We start from the raw sequence: 8,814 nt of genomic DNA on the forward strand, positions 1-8,814 counted from the left end.
AATGCAGTCAGAATGATCTTTCTCAATAATAAGTGGATCTTGTTAACCCCTTCTTTAAACCCTTCCATGTTTCCCCATTGCTGTCAGGTTAAAGTCTAAGTTCTTAAAAGTTGACCAGTAGGCCCAGAATGTTCTGACCCATAATTACCCCTTTAGCTTTATCTTGACATCTGCTTTGCCACTGGGCTTAGTCCATTTTATTTCACCTTTCAACGTCCCCCCAGCTCCTTACTCCCCACTCTACTTCCCCCTCAATAACTCTTTTTATTTTTTTTTAAGAGCTTGTGTTATATTTGACCTAAGGTGTACATTTAGTTTCATTCCCCATTCGCCATGTCCAACCCTAACCCAGTCTCCCCCCCTACCTACCCTGTAATCCTCCCCCAGGTGCCCCTCATATTTATGCACTCCTGTTTGTCCTACATTTCCTCAATTTGAATGTTGGTCCTCTGATGTCCCATGGTCTATTGCTCTAAGGGATGTATTCCCATAGAGTATGTGGGTGCCTCAACCTGGGTTGAGTGGTCTGCACATACATCTTAACTATTAACATGTACATGCTAACTTTTGGGCTGAGAGCCCGCCCCTGGGGGTGAGTTTTATTCCAGGCTCAGAATGTATTCCAGGGCCATAGTATTGGGAGTCTCACCAGACCTGACCAGTAATTCTAGTCATTATCCCCCTCAATAACTCTTGAGATAAAGCCTGCTCCGGCATTCAAAAAGCTTTTTCTAAGTGAATGTATGAAGAAATGAATGGATAAATCCATACACCAAAGGAAATATGAAGAATTACAGACCCTTAGAATTTCAAAGCACCTTAGCTATCAGCTAGTTCAAAGATATAATTTTTCAGATGTGGAAACTGAGTGTGGTTCTGATAATTCAAGTGACTTTCAAAGATCACACATTTAATGGAGAACTGGGACTAAAATCCAAGATCCCTGTTGATCATGATATTAACTTCATAAACAAAACTTATACCAAATTCAAGGAGCTCTGGTGGCATAGTGCCTAAGGCACTTGACTGCTAACCAGAAGGCTGGCGGTTGAAACCCACCAAGCAGCCACTCCTCGGAGGGAGGGTTGGGAAGGAAGGTTGGGCAATCTACTTCCGTAGTGATACCACCTCAGAAACCCAAGGAGAGGTTGCTATGAGTCGGGTCCGACTCGACGGCACATAACAATAACAACAACATACCAAATTCAGGAATTCAATTTTTTTCTCCAATGATAATATCACCATTTCCCTAAGTTATCTTCCCCTCACTGTCAGAGTGTACACCATCTCCCTACCATGATACACACAGACTCCGCCCCCCCCCCCCCGTAGTACCTCCTGATTAACTTAGGTATTACTTTTCTAGAGCTGCCATAATAAAATACCACCAACTGGATGGTGTATAAGAACAGAAATTTATTGTCTCAGCTGAGAGGCCAAAATCAAGGTGTCAGCCAGGTTGATTCCTTCTGAGGTTTTGAAGGAGAATTTGTTCTATGCCTCTCTCCTAACTTCTGGTAGCTCGAAGAGTTCCTTGGCTTGCAGCTATAGCATCAAGTGAGATCCTCCCTCTGCCTCCCTGTCTCTGTATCTTCTCCTCTTTTATAAGGACTTTAGCCATAGAGGATCAGGACCCGTCCTACACCAGTATGACCTTATGTTTACTTAACCGATAATATCTTCAAAGACCCGATTTCCAAGCACGCTCATGTTCCCAAGTACCCAAGATTATGACTTCAACATATAATTTTGGGTAATACAAATCAGTCTATAACAACTCTTTTCCAGGTAATTATTAATTGGGCTTTGAGGCAACCCAGCCATGTTACTGCTGGTTGTATCAAACAACAATAACAACAAGCCTCATTCTATAACTTCCTTGGCTAGAGTTACATTTACTCACTCCATTCTGGGTCACTTTATCAAAGGCAGAAGTCAAGAGAGGCTGGAGAGATAAAGGAAAGGGATTGAAAAAGAGTTTGAAATCACTGTTACATGTAAACTGGGTTGTCTAGTTCCCATTTCCTTCATCTCCATACTGTTCTTTGGTGGTTTGGTGAGTGAGATGTGATCTTGGGAATACCAGAGTGAATGAAAAGCCACAGGGTCAATTGGTTCTCTCCTTTCTTTACTGCTGATTTCTAGGCCTAGAGACACTGATGTCAAACTAGATAAATTATAAATTAGCAATACCAAACCAAAACTAAACCCACTGCCATCAAATCAATTCCAACTCATAGTGAACCTATTGGAGAGAGTAGAACTGCCTCATATGGTTTCCAAGTTTTAATCTTTACAGGGGCAGACTACCACATCTTTTTTCCCTGCAGAATGGCTGGTGGGTTAACAGCCTAACACTTAACCAGTACACCAACAAACCCAAACCAAACCCACTGCCATAGAGTCAATTCTGACTTATAGCGACCCCGATTGAATTTCCAAGGCTGTAAATCTTTATAGAAGTTGATTGCCTCATCTTCCTTCCAGGGAGCAGCTGGTTGGTTTGAACCACTGACCTTCTGGTTAGCAGCTGCCTTACTCACTATGCCACCAGAGCTCCTTCACTATACCACTTAACCAAAAAAACCAAACTCACTGCTGTTGGGTTGGATCCGACTCATAGCAAACCCTCCTTGGGTTTCTGAGGTGGTGTCACTACAGAAGCAGATTGCCCATTCTTCCTTCTGAGGAGTGGCTGGTGGGTTTGAACCGCCAACCTTCTGGTTAGCAGTCAAATGCCTTACCCACTATGCCACCAGAGCTCCTTCACTACACCAGTAAGTCTCCTTAATTTAATAAAAGCAAAGCACTGTTACCACTTGGCTCAGGGCACTGAAACTATAGGTAAGGGGTTTCTGAAATTGTCATTGGGAGTTTCCCAGCCTTTCCACTCCTGCTGTTCTTATGCTGGGTGGAATCTAATCCAGAGATTGAGCTCATGGTTCAATGCACTACAGTGAAGACTGTCCTCTTCATGTTGGTCTGTGTTCTGTTCTGATGTCTGTGTATGGGACAGTGATGATGGTGCTAGTGGTGGTGGTGGGGGGGGATTATGTGTTAGATGTTCTCAGACTTCAGAAAATCTGCGTTGTTCTTGAATGTGATTACTAAGAAGCTTAAACTCACAACTGTAAGTCAATTCTAGCAAAGTGTATAAAATCTTATTGTATGTATTTTGAATATTAATCTTACTCTGGATTTTACCCATCCCTCAGTGGAGGCTTGCACGTTGCTGTGATGGTGAATAGGTTTCAGTAGAGTTTCCAGACTAAGATAGACTTGAAAGAAAGGCCTGGTGATCTACTTCTAAAAAATCAGGTAATGAAAATACTATGGATCATAATGCCTTGATCCCATTGTGCATAGGGCCATTGTTGGTAGTTAACAACGTATGTATACATATATATATTATAAACAACACGCATATATATGTTATATACAATATTTAGTTTATATATGTATTATGGGAGCTCTGGTGGTGTAGTGCCTAAGGCATTTGACTGCTAACCAGAAGGCTGGAGATTCAAACCCAGAAGCCACTCCTCAGAAGGAAGGTTGGGCAATCTACTTCCATAGTGATACTGCCTCGGAAACCCAAGGAGGAGTCACTAGAGTCAAATCAACGCAAAGGCAGTGAGTTTATACACACACACACACATTATGTATCTGTCCAAAATATTTTTGAAAAGGGGCAGGATAAATTAAACTAGCTAAAAATCCATGTTCTTTATTCTGTGCCATATTATAACCAACTGCGGTATGTTGTTGTTGTTGTTAGTTGCCATTAAGTCAATTCTGACTCATGCTGACCCCATGTGCACAGTGTCAAACAATTCCAAAGGGTTTTCAAGGCTGCAACCTGTTGGAAGCAGACCACCAGCCTTGTCTTCCAAGGCCCTAGTGGGTGGATTTGAATCTCCTACCTTTCGGCTAGTGGAAGAGTGCTTTAGCATTTGCACCACCCGGGGACTTGGTGGTGGTATAGGCCTTCATATTATAAAAACTTAAATTTGTTAAAGACTTTCACATTTATATCCTCACAAATCTCATCAAGTAAGCAGGGCTGATGTTATCTACATTTTACAGAGGAAGAAGCCCAAGAGATTGAACTGCGAGGTCTCCAAGAATAGAGAATAAAAACCAGATCATCCCACAACTCTTAAAACCAAGTCACTACTTTCTAAATCAGCATTCAAAACTATTGCCCTCACTCCACCTTCATTTATTCTGTCTGAAAAATATCCCTTAACTGTCAACTTGTTGGGTAAATCTTGTAGGTACCAGCCCAGATTAGACAATTAACTGCTTTCTTTTTCCTCTCAGATTTGCTAACAGATTTCTCCACTTTCCCAGGCCTCTTTTCTACTTTAATACCAGAGATAGTTCTTCACTCCTTTCTCATTCCTGAGGCATAGCCTTCGCATGATGTAATGAAACTGGCACTGGGTTGAGGACTAATTCTTTACCAGCTGTGTGGCCATGAACTAGCTACTAAACTCTACTAGCTTCAGTTTTATCATCTGTAAAAAGTGGTGATTGGAGACTTTTTAGCTCCTTTTATCTCTCCAATGAATTTTAAAATCATACTTTGCTACCTTTATGTCACCAGAGACAGATCTCCTTTCTCTGGTCACTCTAGCAGCTCAGTTGTCAGACATCATCTTTGGTGTTCAGTAATTTTTATAGTTTATTGCAGTGTGGCCAAGACAGGAGAGATGGGTCTATGAGTATACTTCTGATTATGATTATAGCCAGCTAACCACCAAAATTGTACTTTAAAGAATCTGAAATCTGAACTCTTGCCTAAACCAGACATAACTACTAGAGCTCTGGAAAAGAATTCTAAATGAATTTGTCTGAGTTTGCTAGTGGCACCACAACAAAAAATACCACAAGTGGATGGCTTTAAAAACTGGAAATTTATTTTTGGAGGCTAAAAGTCCAAATCAGGATATTGATTGTGTCAATTCCTTCTGTGGACCTCTCTCTTAGTTTCTGGTGTCTGGTGGCAACCTTTTGTGTTCTTTTGCTTATACATCAGTCCTTACATGGTATGTTTTCCCCTGTGTGTGTGTCTGTGTCTATTCTGCTCTTATAGGACACCCCAGTGGCTCCATGGGAAGAAGATGGGGCAATCTACTTTTGTAAAGATTTACTGCCTCGGAAAGCCAATGGGGGTCACTGTGAGTCGGAATTGACTCATGGCAGTGAGTTTTTTTAGTTTAATTAGAAGTGATTAGGTTTAGGATCCACCCTACCCTGTTCTGACTTCATTAACATAACAATATAAACCCCTTATTTCTAAACATATATGCAGCGAGTAAGTCTTCAAATAACCTTTTTGTTGTTGTTGTCAAAAATATACACTGCTAAACCCACCACCATTCCATAGTGTTTAGACATTATGATCAGTGGCATTGGTTAAATTCTTCACAGTGTGCCAATATTCTCATTATTTCTGTTCTAGTTGTTTAACTCAATTAACTTTTTAGGAGACACAATTCAATTCATAGCAACTGAATTCTATTCAACTACTCACTAAGTGAATGACCTTGAATAACTCCCTATAACTTCCAGAGACTTAGTTTCCTCATTTGTGTGGTAGGAATGACAATGTCTGACCCACTTATCCAGTGGGAAGGTTAAATGTGACAACATGTATGGAAAGCTGATGTAAAGGAAACTCAATGTCTTACTATTTAGACATCAATTTTGCCCCAAGTGATAATGTCATGTCTTGCATCAGCCACATCCCTGACCCTATATTCTATCAAATGAAAAGCTGGAAAACATAAGTATAGTTCATTCATGCATTAATCCACCGGACATTTATTGAAGGTTTATTATAGGACTTTCCTGATAAGGATACAAAGATAAATAAAATCATTTCACTTTTAAGAAGCTGATAGTCTAGTGGAGTAAGAGACACACAGATGAATAACTGATAACATAGTGTGAAGAGAGCTGTCCAAGAGATGAGTGTAAAATATTAAGAAGAACAAAGGAGGGAATGGCCAATTATGCCTTGGGGAGTTGGGAAGTAGCATTAAGTGAGTTCTTGAAAAACGAGTGGAAGAGAGAGAGAGTGAAGGGGTTTCTGGGCAGAAAGAATTGCACAGAAAAGGAAATAGAGGCATGAACATGTACTGTGTATTCAGAAAATGATGAAAAGAAAAAGTGAGTTATTTAGTGTAGCTTGGGTAAGGGGGTGGCAGGAAAAGATTGAGCGGCAGGGGTGTCTGGAAGAGGAGGCTAATAATAAAATCAAGTGTGTTCTGTACTAAGTTGGGGGGAAGGCCGTAAGATTTTACAGAGTAAACAACCCCAAAGGCACCTATTGTGTTATATGCTTGAATATTATTATAGTAAAGGCTAGGTCTCTGCTTTATCAGGGACCCCAAAACACAGTGGTTTAAATATGGTCTAAGCTGCAGAAGCAGCTGCATGAGGTCATTTAGGGACCCAGGTTCCTTCCATGTTTTTGCTCTGGTCTATGTAATTGAAACAGGGTGTCTAACATGGGCTTATGGTAGTCTGTGCACACGACTGCATGTTCAGGACAAATTTCTTTTAAGCAAGTGACATAGAAGTTGCACTCAACAATTCTGCTCACAGTCCATTGAAAAGAACTTAATCTTGTACCAAATCTAACTGCAAGGAAGGCTGGGAAATACAGGCTCTAAGTGCTTGCTCATTTATATATCCTACAATAGAGAGATAACAGAATTTGGGGACAACTGTCTGGTACAATTTGCTTATTTGGGTGTGTCATCAATTTCTAGATTTAATGTTGCTGCCAGTATTTATTATTTATATCACATTGTTGGTCATTTGAATACCAATATTGATTACACTGTATGAAAAGTATTTTGGATGATATAGGATTTACACAAACAAATCAAGAAATGTGAAATATATCTTATGTCAAAATTCAACTAAATTCACCAATTAAAACTTAAATTGATTATTGGAAACATCCATAGATGCTATTTTGAATTATGTTTCTAATTTTGTAAAACTCTGAGGTTTTAGTCTCCATATCATTTTTTTTTTTTTACAAGAGGATTAACTTTTTATTTGGGTCAACAAAGCAAAATTCCTGGAAGGGCCTACTATTTTCAAGGCATAAAGCCAGCCTACGTGGAAACATGAGACTCTCAATGGGGTTGGCAACCCAAAGTCACCCTGTTCAATGTGTGGCTGATTTTCAGTGGCATGGTGGAGCTGAGGCTACTGGAATGTAAATTAACAGGAGTGGGAAGAGCCAATATAGAGTAAACACTCAATCCATTTGAGCTATTGTTATTGTTAGGGATATTATTTTATCTTGGTAGGTTTAAGGACATAGAGGAAGCAATTTGTGGAGTAAGGAAAGCTTCTTTCACCAATACATCTTATTATGTTGTTATTGTTAGTTGCACTGTGTGGATCATAACAAATTGTGGATAACATTAAGAAGAATGGGAATTCCAGAACACTAAACTGTGCTCATGAGGAACCTGTACATAGACCAGGGGGCAGTCATTCGAACACAACAAAGGGATCCTGCATGGTTTAAAATCAGGAAGGGAGTGCATGGGGGTTGTATCCTTTCACCTTACTTATTCAATCTGTATGCTAAGTAAATAATCCGGGAAGTTGGGCTATATAAAGGAGAACATGGCATAAGGATTGGAAGAAGACTCATTAACAACCTGAGATATGCAGATGACCCAACTTTGCTTGCTGAAAGTGACTATGATTTGAAGCACTTACCAATGAAGATTAAAGACTTCAGTCTGCAGTATGGATTACATCTCAACATAAAGAAAATGAAAATCCTCACAACTGGGCCAATAAGCAACATCACAATAAATGGAGAAAAGATTGAAGTTGTCAAAGATTTCATATTACGTGGTTCCACAGTCAGCACCAATGGGAGCAGCAGGCAAGACATCAGATGATGTATTGCACTGGGAAAATCTGCAAAAGACCTCTTTAAAGTTCTGAAGAGCAAAGATACCTCTTTGAAGACTAAGGTACACCTAACCCAAGCTGTGGTATTTTCAATTGCCTCATATGGATGTGAGAGCTGGACAATGATTAAGGAAGACTGAAGAAGAGTTGCTTTTGAGTTGTGGTTGTTGTTGTTACGTGCCGTCGAAACGTACCCGACTCCTAGTGACCCCTCCATGGGTTTCCGAGGTAGTATCAGTACAGAAGTAGATTGCCCAAACTTCCTTCGGAGGAGTGGCTGGTGGGTTTCAACCGCCAGCCTTCTGGTTAGCAGTCAAATGCCTTAGGCACTATGATACCAGAGCTCCCTTGAGTTGTGGTATTGGCGAAGAATACTGAAAGTAACCACGGACTGCCAGAAGAATGAACAGATCTGTCCTGGAGGAAGTGCAGCTGGAATGCTCCTTGGAAGCCACAATGGCCAGATCTTGTCTCACCTACTTTGGTCATGTTGTCAGAAGGAACCATTCCCTGGAGAAGGATATCATGGTTGGTAAAATGGAGGGTCAATGAAAAAGGGGAAGGCCCTCAACAAATGGATTGACACAGTGGCTGCAATGATGGGCTCAGGTATTGTGAGGATGGCACAGGACTGGGCAGTGTTTTGTTCTGTTGTACATAAGTCGCTACAAGTCAGAGCCAGCTCGACAGCACCTAACAACAACAACAGCCATCAAGTCAGTTACATCTCAAGGTGACCTTTTTCATAACAACGAGATGTGGGTCTGTTCCGTGCCATCTTCATGCTTGTTGGGGTGTTTGAGTCCCTCGTGACTATTGTGTCTGCAAAAACGGCATGGAGGCCACATGTTCCGACCT

This window comes from Orycteropus afer, unplaced genomic scaffold (genome assembly GCF_000298275.1).
Source record: "Orycteropus afer afer isolate SDZICR_OR568_19922 unplaced genomic scaffold, OryAfe1.0 scaffold00318, whole genome shotgun sequence".
Taxonomy (NCBI): Eukaryota; Metazoa; Chordata; class Mammalia; order Tubulidentata; family Orycteropodidae; genus Orycteropus; species Orycteropus afer.